At 39.4% G+C, this 14,424-nt stretch overlaps 1 pseudogene; it reads right to left on the bottom strand.

Annotated features, from left to right (window-relative positions):
• Nucleotides 1-7,602: 7,602 nt before the first annotated feature.
• Nucleotides 7,603-9,176, bottom strand: LOC108523200 (aspartate aminotransferase, mitochondrial pseudogene; annotated as a pseudogene).
• Between the last annotated feature and the right edge of the window lie 5,248 nt (nt 9,177-14,424).

Raw genomic sequence — 14,424 nt, 5'->3', positions numbered from 1 at the left:
AAATCAATACAGCTAAAGCTTGAGTGAATCTGAGTAACTCTTTTTCCCTCAATGTGAAAAGTAAGTGGTAGCCTGTATTGCTTAGGAAGCACTCTTAAAAACCAATCTTTTAACAGTCTTAAGTAAACGTTTTCATTTTCCACAAAACTAAATGATGGTGCAGTAATATGATTGTTTACAGCTGCAAATGCCTCATCATGAACTAACTTGTTAAACTTTGAGTAAAATTTTTCTTCAATGGCTTACAGTAAAATAAACGCATTTTTAAAATTATTTCATTAAATAATGCCATGGTAGATCGCTTAGTTAAATCATGTCATAGACTTGACCCAATCATCCACTGATTACATGATAAGTACACATTAAATCTAAAAAAAAAAAAAAAAACCTACATCCCTAAATACAAATTACTTTATAATTTTACATTAGGGAGTAGCACTGTATAAGTTACTAATGTTTTGCCCCACCCAAAGGAAAGAAAAATAGAAAACTTCATGCTAGGAAGGAAAAAAACGTTTCCTATGTGTTTAATTTTCCTAAGTGCCCAAGATATTCTTTACATTACATGTCATCAACACTTCAGGAGAAAAGTGTCAAGTTTCTGAATGGGGTAGTAAAGAGGAGCTGAGGTAAGAAAAGGACATATGACATTCATTCCTGCTAAGAAAGAAAAGAAAATCTTGCTCACACATTTCATTTTAAGGACTTGTAAGGGGGAAAAAAGTTTCTCTAAAATTTCAAATAATACAAAACAAAACATATTAGTCATTCACTTTTTAGTATGCATTACTTTAATCAGATTGTTTTGTTCTAAGGCCAAACTAAATTCAGCCCTTTAAAGACTGGAAAATATTTGATGTTGCTGGATGTTTTGCAAACTATCAAATAATTTTGGAATGTTGAACACCTATGGGAAGGGCATACTAAGCGAGTACCATAATCCAGAGGGATGTTGTCAAAGATAGGTGAGTAAAGAGGCATTTGAATACTAGCAATAAGCCAAAAAACATCACTCCTCTTAAACACAGATATTGTGGGTTCATTTAGTGACTATTACCATGCCCTCTATTGGTGCCAGGGATGTAGGGGCTCAGGTGAAAGGATATGAAAAAGCCAGGTCTGAGTCTGGCTTCACAATGGTACCTGGGAATTTGGGGGCAAACATAACCTGCTTTTGAGTGTAATCATGTGCTACAGAGGAATGTAGATTGGGTTTATCAAAACAAAAGGCCTGGTTATTCATTCACAACAGGCTTGGTGACTACAGAAGTTATCCCAAGTCTTTGATTATTCTACTCCGTTACAAGATACTTTACAGGGTTTTAAAGGTACGTTACAGGTACTTTACAGGCCAAAGCATTAACACAGACATTGCTGATTTAGTGAGCATCTGGCCTGCTTCTCTGACATGCATTTATATGGAACCCTTTCAAACAATATTCAGTGATAGTTCATATTGAATCCTTCATGTCACAAGAAAATCACTTTTTTGGTAAATTATTTTGTTTTGGTATTAGATTGGTGTTAATTTTTCTCATTTCATTGTGAAGGAAGATAAAATGTTGTCTAAAGTCATTTCTGAACTTTGCACATTCATCTCCAAACATCTGAGCATTATTATTCTGTGTGGCAGATACAGTTATGGTATAGGAAAGTATACCAGTGACTAGTGGACCAGTGTAGGGCTGGAGAGGGTGGGGAGCACTAATGGAGTCATGCTGAAGTCCAGATGGGGAAGCCAGCCTCAGATAGATTCTAATTCAGATGCAGCATTTATTGAGTAATTTGGGAGCAAGTTACCTACATGGCTCAGTTTTAAAATGGGGATAAACATCTCACTCTACTAGAATTTTTGTGAAGTTGACAAAGATTCTATGTGAATGCATGATGAGTTCTTAGAAACCAGTAACAGTTAACTGAATTCAGTGCCTGACCACTACCACTCTCTTCTGCCACGTCTCAGGGTACTCTGCCACACTGGCTAAAATCCAAAGGATTCCTACTAATTCTGTCAAGGATTAATGAGTACAAGTGTCTTCCCTTGCAGAACTGCTAGTCTATCCTCATAGTTGTTGAGAATTTCTGGGAAAATCTTTGTTTCTGCAGCTTGTTTGAGGTATTTTATTTTTTCACCACCAAAAACTTTTCAGTAGAACTTATTTCTAAGTGTAGAGATATCTTTGTGTCTCAAAGTTGCTAAAGGGCACCTGAAACCTTGCTGTACAAAAATTCTAATTTCAACTTAATTTTCAATACATTCAATCCAAAGACTATTAACTCATGTAGCTAGATCACTCTTCAGACAAAATAACTGAATGTTATAATCAAAACCTTCCAGAGTTACAAAAACATCTACTTCTGCAAAAGACAATCAATGTAATAATTACAGAGGTATTATGGTGACTCATTAGAAGAGGCAAGTGTTAGAAAGGAGCTTTTTCTCTAAATAGCAGCCCTATCATCTCTGCAATTCGACTAATCCCATTACACCTACACAAGAACAAATCTCAAATTTTAATAATAAATTTCATGAAGGCTACTGAACCTGGGCAATGTTGGCACCAGCATTATGAGATTATAGGAAGTTCCTGAACCTGGTGCTAGAGAGGTGATTCATCAGCTCTCTGTAAGATGGTAAAGATTTTATGGATCAACATGGGAGTAGGCATTTTTCAATAATTCAAAAGCCTGGCTTGGGTATTCAACAGTTTGACATACTTAGCTGCAGCAGCAGCCACAGTTTGTTTAGCCAGGGGCAACATGTAAGAGTGATAAATTAGAAAATGTCAAGCCATTCTTTCCCTCACCTGCCTGACTTTAAGTAATTAATGACCGCTGTTTAAATGAATTGATTAGTTTAATAATTGAAAAATTCAAGACGCTACCCTTATTTCTGTTATTTCTCCCATCTCCTTCTAACAAGTTGTTCAAGAATTGTATCTCTGTTAAAGTACAATCACGTGTCACTTAATGATGAGGATATATCCTGAGAAAAGTGTCATTAGGTGATTTCATTGTGAACATCACAGAGTGTATTTATGCAAACACCTAAGCATTATCATTCAGTGTGGCAGATATCCAAAAAGCTATATACAAAAAGGTACAGAAAGGCTTACCAGTGACCTAGTGGACCACGAAGTGAACATCACAGCATGTACTTACACAAACCTACTACACACCTAGGCTAGATGGTACAGACTATTGCTCCTGTAATACAGACCTGTACAGCATGTTACTACACTAAATACTGTAGGTAAGTGTAACACACTAGTATTCATGTATCTAAACACATCTAAACATAGAAAGGTACAGTAACAATACGGTATTATAATCTTACGAGACCACTGTTGTCTATGTGGTCCATTATTGACAGGAACATCCTTATTTGAAACATGACTGCATATTAACAAGCAGATTCCAGCCACCATTTTACAATAACAACAACAACCACATGCACAACAGCAAAAGCTAACAATTTTTTAGCACTGACTACATGCCAGCTACTGTTATAAGCACATCTCAAGGTGCTACACCAAGCTGGTGAGGCTGGGGGATGTCAGCAATGGGGTCAAAGGATGCAAAGCCTCAGAAAGGAGGAAAACATTTGATTTTGTTTGAGATCTGCTGCACAGCATGTCGAATATAGCTAATAACTGAGTACTATACATTTCATAATTACAGAGAGTAACTTTCAAATGTTCTAATCACAAAAAAGATTAAATATTTGGGATGGATATGTTAATCAGCCCAATTTAATCATTCCACATTGTATTCAAAATTCAAAACATCACTTTTTTACCAAATAAATAAAATTATAATTTATTAATATATAATTTAAAAAATTCTGAAAGCCCATTAGATTTCTCAAGGGTTAATGAGATGCACATGGGTCTTAGAACTCCAGAAAGCATAGCAACTATCTCCTTGGCATCTCTAAAGAACATGGTCTTGAAAACCACATAAACACAATCTTTTACACATCCCACAAATATTAACTGAGGGCTTCCTTTGTGCCAGGCATAGAGCTCTATGTTCTAGATGTGCTTACTCATCTAATCATCACTACACCACCATTGCTCCCGTTTCACAGATATTTAATAGAAGGGTGGAGAAACCTGCTCATAGACCCCAGTAAGAAGGTGGCAGAGTCAAAATGAAGAGAATAGATTTGGCAAATCACTTGGAGTCACTCGGTGAATGGTGCCATCATCTTGGCACCCAACTAGAAAGTTGCAGGATGCCTCTCTCCCTTTTCTCTCTATTCTCATGGCTGTTAGAATAGTGCCTGGCACATGTTCAGCATGTTAGAATAATTTTGTTGGGACTCAGAAAACAGTATCTCAAAATGAAGACTGCTGCTGAGCATCTTCAGAAGCAAAAGTTTCTCTCTGACCTTCTCCTTTCCTCCTGTCTCTCAGTCCAATTTTGCCCTGATGTTAGTCATAGAAACTAGAATGCCTTTCCCCAAGATAGGTCATAAAATCAGAACCCCTTTTCCCAAAAGTCAGTCATAAAACCTAAAATGTTCTATGTAAAACTGGCCATGAAGAAATGATCTGACCTACCTTGTTTGACTGTAGATCCTAAGACTCCTGTTCTAAACAGGGTCTTCCCTCACACCAAGAATGAAGAAATGCTTCTCAGAGAGGCCAAGAAGAATCTAGACAGACAGGCCTTGCTGGATTTCCCCACTCAGTCCATTAGCATTTAAATCAGACCCTTTCTGTCCAATCACATTTCTACATGGCTGTCTACATGTTGTTGAACCTAAGCATAAAATGGACAATTGTCCATTTTCCCTGTATGTTAGGTATTCATTCCAAAGCTCCCTGTGTATACAAGTCAAATAAATGTGTATGCCTTTTCTTCTATTAATCAATCTGCCTCATGCTAGTGTATTTTCAGTGACCCTTTAGGGCGCAAAAGGGAAGTTTCTTCTTGACTCCCTTACAGTTAGTAAATGAAATAGGTAAAACACATGAGCCAACTGCTCCCACTAAATGAGTAAAACTATGCTTAAGATACAGGCAGAATAAACACAAGGCTCTGTGAGTTGCAAAGTGAAGGCATTTAGTCAGGCCCACTAACCAAATTCTCTATGTGAATTCAAATGCTATAGATCTGTTGCTGATTTACTGTGTGTTATTCTTCTTTATTGGTTTTGGAGGTCTGAGACCATCACAAAGAGGCTCTTGTGGTCTATTCTTGGCATCTCACAATGTTGTCATGGGTAAGATAACTGATAACTGTTTGTTGATTAGACTTTCCTGGGCAAATATAACTGATTACAGAGAAATCATAGCCATAACTGGCTATGTTTACTTTAAAACTGTGAAACTATGTATAAACAACTAACAAAATGGAGCATATTGCTAAATCAATGAGAGCAAAGTACCTAAGTCCAAGACTATTTTCAAATGATATGTTTACCTTCTCACACTAATCTATTCATTTTCATTCTTTGATTAGATTTTAAAGGTTTAGATCAAGTGTGGTTCTCACAAAACTAGACATATTACTTCCACCTAGTGACCCTCTTGCCGCTATATTTTCCCACCATCTTCATGAACAAGCTCCTTTTAGATCCATCCCCAGAAATATGCTTTCTCTGAATAATCAAATTATTCAATCTCTTTTGTACATTCTGCTCAGGGCTTCTCTATGATGTCTGACTCGCTCTGGTATTTTGGGTGCTGATGAATCTTAGAGATGTACACATATATTCTCACTCATTTGCAACTTTTTTTCTTGATGCAAACAAACACAAAGCAAACAAATATGTTCTAGAGGGCACATACATTCCCTTATTCACAGTGTAGGACCACAGGGTACAGACAGCAGAAAGTCATGTGGTTTGGCTTGCTGGTAATACCAGAGATCTTCATCCCTATGCTTTGTGAAGTGGATACATCAAAGTGCCTCTCTTTCAAGATGGTTTGACTCAAGTTCATGTTGAGAAATGCATTTTAGACTAAACTTTTTTATTTTGAGATAATTGTAGATTCACATTCATCTGTAAGAAATAATATAGAGCCATCTCCTATACTCTTCTCCCAGCTTCCCCAGTTGTAACATCTTTCATGACTATACTATAATGTCACAGCCAGGAAACTGACATTGATTCAACTATCTTATTTAGAATTCACAAGTTTTACATGTTCTCATTTATGTGTGAATGTGTGTATGTGTGTGTATTTAGTTATATGCAATTTTATCACATAGGTATCTTTGTGTGACAACCACAATAGTCAGAACACAGAACAGTTTCATTGCCACAAGGATTCCTCATGGTATCCCTTTACAGCTATTTGCACCTTCCTCTCAACTCATCATCTTCTTAAATCTAGCAACCACTAATCTGCTTTCCATATTCAATGAAAAGAGGATGTCCAACTGGGCAGAGGCAACATCCAGCAGGAGACAATTACACATTCATTGAAGAGGATGCTCATATAAAGTACAGTTACCTTCTCCACTGAGAAAAGTAAGGCTATGGCATCAGTAGAAAATTATGTTCTTTATTCTTAAATAAATCCACGTAGGATGGGGCTTGATATACTTTGGCTGTGCTCCCACCCAAATCTCAGCTTGAATTGTAGTTCCCATAATCCCCACATGTCATGGAAGGGACCCAGTGGGAGGTAATTGAGTCACAGGGATGGTTACCCTCATGCTGTTCTCGTGACAGTGAGTTCTCACGAGATTTGATGGTTTTATAATGGGCTTTTGCCCCTTTTGCTCAGCAATTCTCCTTGCTGCTGCCATGTGAAGAAGGACTTGTTTACTTCCCCTTCCATCACGATTGTAAGTTTTCTGAGGCCTCCACCACCATGCTGAACTGTGAGTCAATTAAACCTCTTTTCTTTATAAATTACCCAGTCTCCAGTACGTCTTTATTAGCAGCACAAAATGGACTAATACAGGGTAGATGGTCAATCTAACAGTAGAATGGGAGGAAAATCTAGGTTAGTTAAAATCTTTGTGCATAAGGAAAAGAACAGCATGAAAAGTAGAAGAGATAGCCTTTTCTTTTCTTAAATAAGACAGGAAAAGCACCTTTTATTGTCCTTGCTGCGGTGGCAGCAGACTCATTAGTTTTCATAAAGCACAATTTCTGCAATATGGTCTGTTGATAACGTTGCTCCATCATGGGAGGACAAACTTGAGGCTGACTGTTAATGACAGAACTAGGTCTTCTCTCAAAGCCTCTAATGTGTGCTATTTCTCATGAAGAACCCCTGACACCATAAGATGCTTCAGTTAAAGCTTCTGAAATATTGCAGTGGTATAATTGACAGGTTTGTTGGTGTTATGAGTTTCTCACACATGTAAACCCTTTCGGAAAAGTTGGAGATAAAAGATAGGGGAGAGTTTGGTTTAGAGTCACAAAGTTCCAGATATCAGCCACAGACGCCTCTGCCCAGTGTCGCTACATGTTCTTTTCTAAGAAATGCATTCAATCACCCCGTATTATGCACTGTGATTGAAGAAAAAAGATCTACTCACCACCATCTACCCTCCCTTATTTATCCTCCATGTGAAGCTCATGGTAGCAGCAGCTGAAGACAGAAAAGTTGTATCTGTTTTCTCACACCAGGGCCATTACTTGGTGACCTGGTGAATGGCATAGGCAAGATTATCCATGTTACTGGAGGTGCTCCCTGCCACAGGGATGCAGCCATCCTTTGTCATATAGATGGAAAACTCCTCGGTTCACTTCTCCACCTGTTCAGGCTTTAGCCTTGTGAAACAAAGCATGCCAATTTAGTCAGTCATGTGTTGTCAGATGTGCGAGGAACTCTCCTTACTGCAGTTGGAGATCAGCTGAGTCTGCATGCTAATAATGCAGTTGGCCATGATTTTCACTTCTTGCAACTATTGTTTTCACAAACCCAGGCTGTTCAGAATGGTAGAGGCAATACAGGCCCCATTGAGAGAAGGGTTGGAATACATGGGACAGATCAGGATCTTCAACTGACTCCACTCTTTTGGTTTCATTCACTGTCTGCAGATCACAGTGAAGGCTCCCATATGCTGACCATATAAAGCCCATGTTCTTGCCATATGATTGACAGAGACAAACATTAATGCTCCGTTCAATGAAGTTGCACAGAGCCCAGGTATCCTTGTTACCATCACCACTGGCAAAGCCTTGGTAGACCATATCAAAGAATGCAGAGATTCTTTTCCTTTACCACTATTATTATTTCCTTCCACTGCTTTGCATGAGGTTCCCAAGCATGCAGGAGAAGAGCACTTTGCTCTGGTATTTTGAAATGTCCTCCATAGCTCCCGTGAAGTCAAAACTGCAAGTCTTGGGGTCATAGTATTAATAATCTTGTAGTTGCATGCCAGCTGCCCTGAAGATTGGTGTGTGATTTCCCCAGGGTGGTTTGGGCAGAAAGACATCTCTGTCTTCAAAATTTTAAAATCTTTGCATAAAACTGGCTCCAACCCTTAAGGCCCTAGTTCCAGAAATGATTCTCACAGTGACAGACTAGCCACTTTTCAACACTTTGCTCTTCTCACCCAAGGCTAGTTCTGTAGATGCCTTGCAAAATTCAGCTTGTCCCCAATGGGCAAGTATTCCTTGTCTAAATTTTTTAAAAAATTATATTTTAAGTTCTGGGGTACATGTGCAGAATGTGCAGTTTTATTACATAGGTATACACATGCCATGGTGGTTTGCTGTACCCATCAACCCATCACCTACATGTTCCCCTTACTATGTCCACGTGTTCTCATTTTTCAACTCCCACTTATAAGTGAAAACATGCGATGTTTGGTTTTCTGTTCTTGTGATGGTTTGCTGAGAATGATGTTNTCTGGGTTGGTTCCAAGTCTTTGCTATTGTCTAAATTTTTTACGGTAATCTAACTGGGTCTCTTATCATCCCAGTAGGCACCAACTCCCAGATTCATCTTTTTGCTATTGATGTCCCTTTCAAAGGCTTTTGTGACTCCCAGGATGGGATCTGGAGGTCTCATTTCCACATGGGCCCACAAGCAGCTGGCTCTGGCAGAGGTCATGGTGGGGAGGCCTAGGTAAAAGGTGGCAGTGATCCCCTAGAGGACACGGCTGGAGTGGAGCAGGGTAGGGCCATGATGGACCTTGAGAGCACAGTGGGTAGACACAGGACAAAGTAGAGGGCAAGAGGGCACAGACCCAGGGGGCATGGGCTCCTGCTGAAGGTTTTGTTCTTGTTTTGTATTATAAGACCTCCACAGTGGAGTGAAAAATGAAGTCAGTTCTCTGCATATTTTGAATTAAAGCTTGCACAGGTGTTTCAGCCTGCTAAACAGTTCAGTCTGGAATATTTCAGCTTTGAATTATTCAAATAATTATTTAAAAAATATTTTAATATAATTTAGCACACAGAGAATGCCTCTGTGTAAAGTAAGTGGTGGTAATTTAAAATAACTAATGATCATAATTATTGGAATCTAGTCTCCTGGGCATTTTCTACTTCATAATTTACAGGGAGCCTATGAGAGTTCAAACACACTGTATTTTTGCCAAAGGAGCCTCATGCTTTGTCTGCATTTTATGGCTTCCTTTGCACCTGGAGCAGCTATTTTAGGACTGTCTAGACAATCACCCCAGCTTTAAAGGTCTTTTCCTTTCTTTTCACATAGTCACTGAGCATGAAGGGTAATAAATAGATGATGCTGGCACTCTCTCACCAAAGATACTATTCAAATAGAGACAGGAACAAGAATGCCTTTGCTCTGGCTCACAAAATCAAGGCGCCTTAATATACAGCCCCAGATGTCTACCAATTGGCCAGGCTTTCAACCAACAAGAAGGCCTTCCAATGTCCACATCTGTGTAGTAGCTGGATCATACTTTTTGGTTGAGCTGTGTGAAATGGTTACTATTTGACCATCTTGGACATATAAAAATGGCAATTTAAGATGTTTCAATCCAAGAGATTTGGGAAAGAATTTGGGAGTGCTCTGTTTCCTTTTTCCCTCTCCAATTCCCAAGCAACATTCATCTGGGTTCTAGCAAGGACCCAGGATGCACAACTTCTGCAGGTCACTTTTGCCAGTACAGGGAAATAATGTAGCCAAGCATGATTCTGGAACATTTCGTACATACATGTCCTAGGTAATACCTAAAAGTCAGTAAGTAATATCCCAGGGAGATGTACACCGAGTCAGTTTACTTCACCCCTCACAGTCCTTTCTTTCAAGAGGTAAGAGACAGCTTTTAAGCTCTCCACAGGACTCCTACAGTCCACCTGTCCCCAGGCTCTTTAATGGGTTCTGAGACTGCATCCCAATCTTATACCCTCCTGGGAATATTTCTACTTGGTACTCTCTGATGGCAAAATTATTTCATTTTGGAGGAAAAAAATACACAAGCATAGATATCTACAGATATATAGATGTACATTGTATATAACATACAATATTCAATTATATACAACATACACTATATATGCATTTTTACATTATATACTATATATATAATACGTCACCTAGCAATGATCAGTTTTATTTGCTTCCTTATAATGTTAGAGTACTTATTTATCAGCACAAGATGTGCACATATTAATTTTCTGCTAATATCATACCATTTCTACTGTAATGTTCAAGAGGTATCTCCACCCCTTACTCTGTCCCACTTTCTCCACTGATGATATGTGTACATGAATTAGTTTGGGGGTCTGAAGTCCAAAGCATTTCTCCTGAATATAAACTGGAGCTTCAAAAACGAGAGCAGCCCAAGAAGGTTGGGCCAAGGGCTGAGAAATTTCGTATCACAACTGAAAACTTTGTGCCAGGCACTGGGCTAAATGCAATGGTAGTATGGGGATACAAAGTAGATGAACACTCAGCCTCCACTTAAACAGATACAATTCTTATAGAGGAATAAAATTACAACACCAAGTGGAGCAAACACAGCACAGAACCAAGTCAACAGATGTTGTCTTAGTCCATTTTGCATTGCTATAAAGGAATAGCTAAGGCTGGGTAGTTAATAAACAACAGAGGTTTATTTTGGCTCAAAGTTCTGCTGGCTTTACAAGATAGATGGCACTGGCATCTGCTTGGATTTCCTCAAGGGCTTTTGTGCTCCATTAAAATATGTTTGAGAAGGTCAAAGAGGAAGCAGACACGTGCAAAGAGGTGTTTTGGCTTTCTAGCAACCCACTCTTGCAGGAACTAATCAATTCCCCTGAGAAACAATCTAGTTTCATGAGAATGGCACCAAGCTATTTATGAGGGAATCCATACCTATAACCCAGACATCTCCTACTAGGCCCCACCTACAATATCACCATGCTAACCATCAAATGTCAACATGAGATTTGATGGGGACAAACAAACCATGTCCAAACCACAGCAAATATGGATTCAAATTATCCGAGGGCCATGGCTTATGAGCAGCGTTATTAGGGCAATTTGCTTAACTTACTCTATTTCCTCCCTTGAGTATCAGTTAACAATAATTCAAATTTTACTTGGCATTTAATAAGATAATTACTGAAAATTTTATGTCAGGTAGAGTGAGACTGGCAAACTTAAAACACTATAAATGCAAGCCCTTATTTTTAGTGAGCATCCACTGCATGCATATACTACCCCATTTCATCCTCAGCAATCTCAATCTTTTAATGTATTACTACTTTCTTCCTTTTAGATAGACAAGTTGGGCAAAAATAAGTTAAATACTTTTACCACTAACAGAAGACTCTTTGCTGCAGGACAATAATGAAGTCCCAAACTGAAGGCAAATTTCTCCAAAGTCACCAGCAATTTTTCACTTCTCAATTGCCAATATCTTCTCACTTTGTCAGTTTTCACTTCCCAGACACTCCTTAAAGCAATTCAATCTGTTTTCTACTTCCACTATTCAGATAAAACTGGTTTGGTAAAAGTTCTCAATGCTGCCATGTTGTAAAGCTGAAGGGGGACTGTTCTGTTTTTATTCTACCTGACCCCTCAGCACCACTAAACCTAGCTGGCCATTCATTAGCTTTGCCATCTGGAATCAGTTTTCTCCCTTAGCTTTTGCTACAAGCACCCCTTTTCTCTCTTTTTCCTTCACTAGCCACTTGCTCTAGGGTCTTTGCTGCTGCTTCTGCTCCTTTAGAGCTCTAAATGCTGGCACTCTTCATGGCTCTGTTCCAGGCCAACATCTCTTAGTCAATCCTTCTGAAGATGTGCCTGGAATTTGTGACCCTCCTGAATCAGCCCCACCAGAAACAAGCTTCACGAGGGAAAGAACCTTTGTACATTAATTACTGAATTCCCAACACCTGAAAGAATCTCAGGCACACACCAGGTGCTCAACGAATATTTGCTGAAGGAATGTGAATTGCCTGAAGTGCTTGAGATGCTCCTGGGATGCCCTTCTGGACTTCTAAATTGGAATCACAATGCATCTGAGAACCAAAATCTCTGGTCTTCTACCACACCAACTTTTATCCATGTTCTTTCCTTAATCTGATATCCTCTCCCACTTCCTCATTCTTTAATGTGCAGGGAAGCCTTTCCTGACCCTCACCTCCACCCAGATTTAGTCAAATCTTCCTCTCGTGCCCTTTCATGGAACCCTCTCCTTTGTGGTACTGAGGTCCCTTAAATTTTACACATATCTGTGTGACTACTGCCAGCCTGCCTCAGATCATATAGGCTTGCCCGCACCATCATACCTCCATTCCCTCAGTAAGTCTCCCTCACAGTGGGCCCTCAATAAATATCAGTGAATAAACTGTTAACAATACAGATTTTATATTAATGTTAATATGTCAAAATATATTAACAATAAATATATTTAAATTATATATTTATGATATAATGAATAAGAGTTAAATGATGACACAAATTTCTCTCTCCAGCTCCGAGTTCTCTGAATTCTACATGCATATCTCCATCTAGGGGCGTCACATCTCCAAAAGGACGTCTGATGGGTTTCTCTATTTCAGCCTGTCCAAAACCCCAGCTTTTAAATTTTCCAATACAAACTTGTTTCTCTCTCAATAGTTCACTCATGTTAGTAAATAGCATCGCCCACCCAGTTGTTCAAGCACGATCTTGAGAGTCACATTTGATTCCCCTTTTCCTTCACCAGCCCCTTACCCATATCTAATTAAACACTTAGTCCTGTTGCTTATACTTCTAAAATATATTTCAAATCCATCCCTTCTCCATCTCCACAGCTGCTGCCAAGCCCAATCTTCCATTAACAGTCAACTGGATGGTGGCTGCAAATCAAGTGGTCCTCTGTATCCATTCTTACTCGTCTACCACAGATTTTCTACACAGAGCTCAAAACATCAACCAAACCATCCCCATTAAAGCCCCATCCTAATTCAATGGCTTCTCACTGCAATGCAATGAAGTACACACACCTTAGTGAGGCTCTGCCTGTCTATCCACAGCACCTCATGCCATTGCTCCCTTCACTCACTAGACTCCCAACTGTCTTTGGTACATACTATGCCCTCCGCCTGGAATGATTACCCCATGTGTCCCCACCCCTCACCCACCTCACACACCTGTTCCAGTCCTCAAATTACATGCTGCCTTCTCAGAGCAACCTTCTTAATGGTAAATAAAATAGATTTCGGCCGGGCGCGGTGGCTCATGCCTGAAATCCCACCACTTTGGGAGGCTGAGGCGGGTGGATCACGAAGTCAGGAGATTGAGACCATCCTGGCTAACACGGTGAAACCCCGTCTCTACTAAAAATACACAAAATTAGCTGGGCGCGGTGGCGGGCGCCTGTAGACCCAGCTACTTGGGAGGCTGAGGCAGGAGAATGGCGTGAACCCGGGAGGTGGAGCTTGCAGTGAGCCGAGATTGCGCCACTGCACTCCAGCCTGGGCAACAGAGCAAGACTCTGTCTCAAAAAAAAAAAAAAAAAAAAAAAAAGACTTCGCCTTTGGATATCTGTTATCACAGAAATATTTCTGTTCTTTACACAGCATTTGCCACAACTTGGAATTACTGATTTCCTACTGCTTATTATCTTGTTTCTAGATGGAAACTTCTATGTCAGTCTTGTTCATCATTTCATCCCTAGCACCTAAAATGGAGCTCAGCATAGATTATCAACAAATGGTTGTTGCATGAATGGATACACTGGAGAAAAACAGATTAATACAATTCCAACAGGTCAGTGGTCGCCAGAGCCTGAGAGTGAAAAGAGGGGTTGACTATAAAAAGGCAGAATGAGGAGATTTGGTGATGGTGGGGGGTGATATATATAGAATTCTTCTGTATCACAATTGTGGTGTTGGCTACACAACTTTATGTATTTGTCAAAACTGATAGAACCATACCCTGCAGAAGGTCAGTTTTACTCTATGTAAATTAAAAAATAAACTAATAAAATTATGATTCCAAAACCCATGTCAACCTAGAACAAATCTAAGATTCCAAGATTCACAGGTTTGGAGTGTTTTGGTTT

Source organism: Rhinopithecus bieti, unplaced genomic scaffold, assembly GCF_001698545.2.
Source record: "Rhinopithecus bieti isolate Rb0 unplaced genomic scaffold, ASM169854v2 scaffold_73779, whole genome shotgun sequence".
Taxonomy (NCBI): Eukaryota; Metazoa; Chordata; class Mammalia; order Primates; family Cercopithecidae; genus Rhinopithecus; species Rhinopithecus bieti.
The sequence above is the reverse complement of the archived record's forward strand: the minus strand, read 5'-3'. Positions and strand labels throughout refer to the sequence as shown.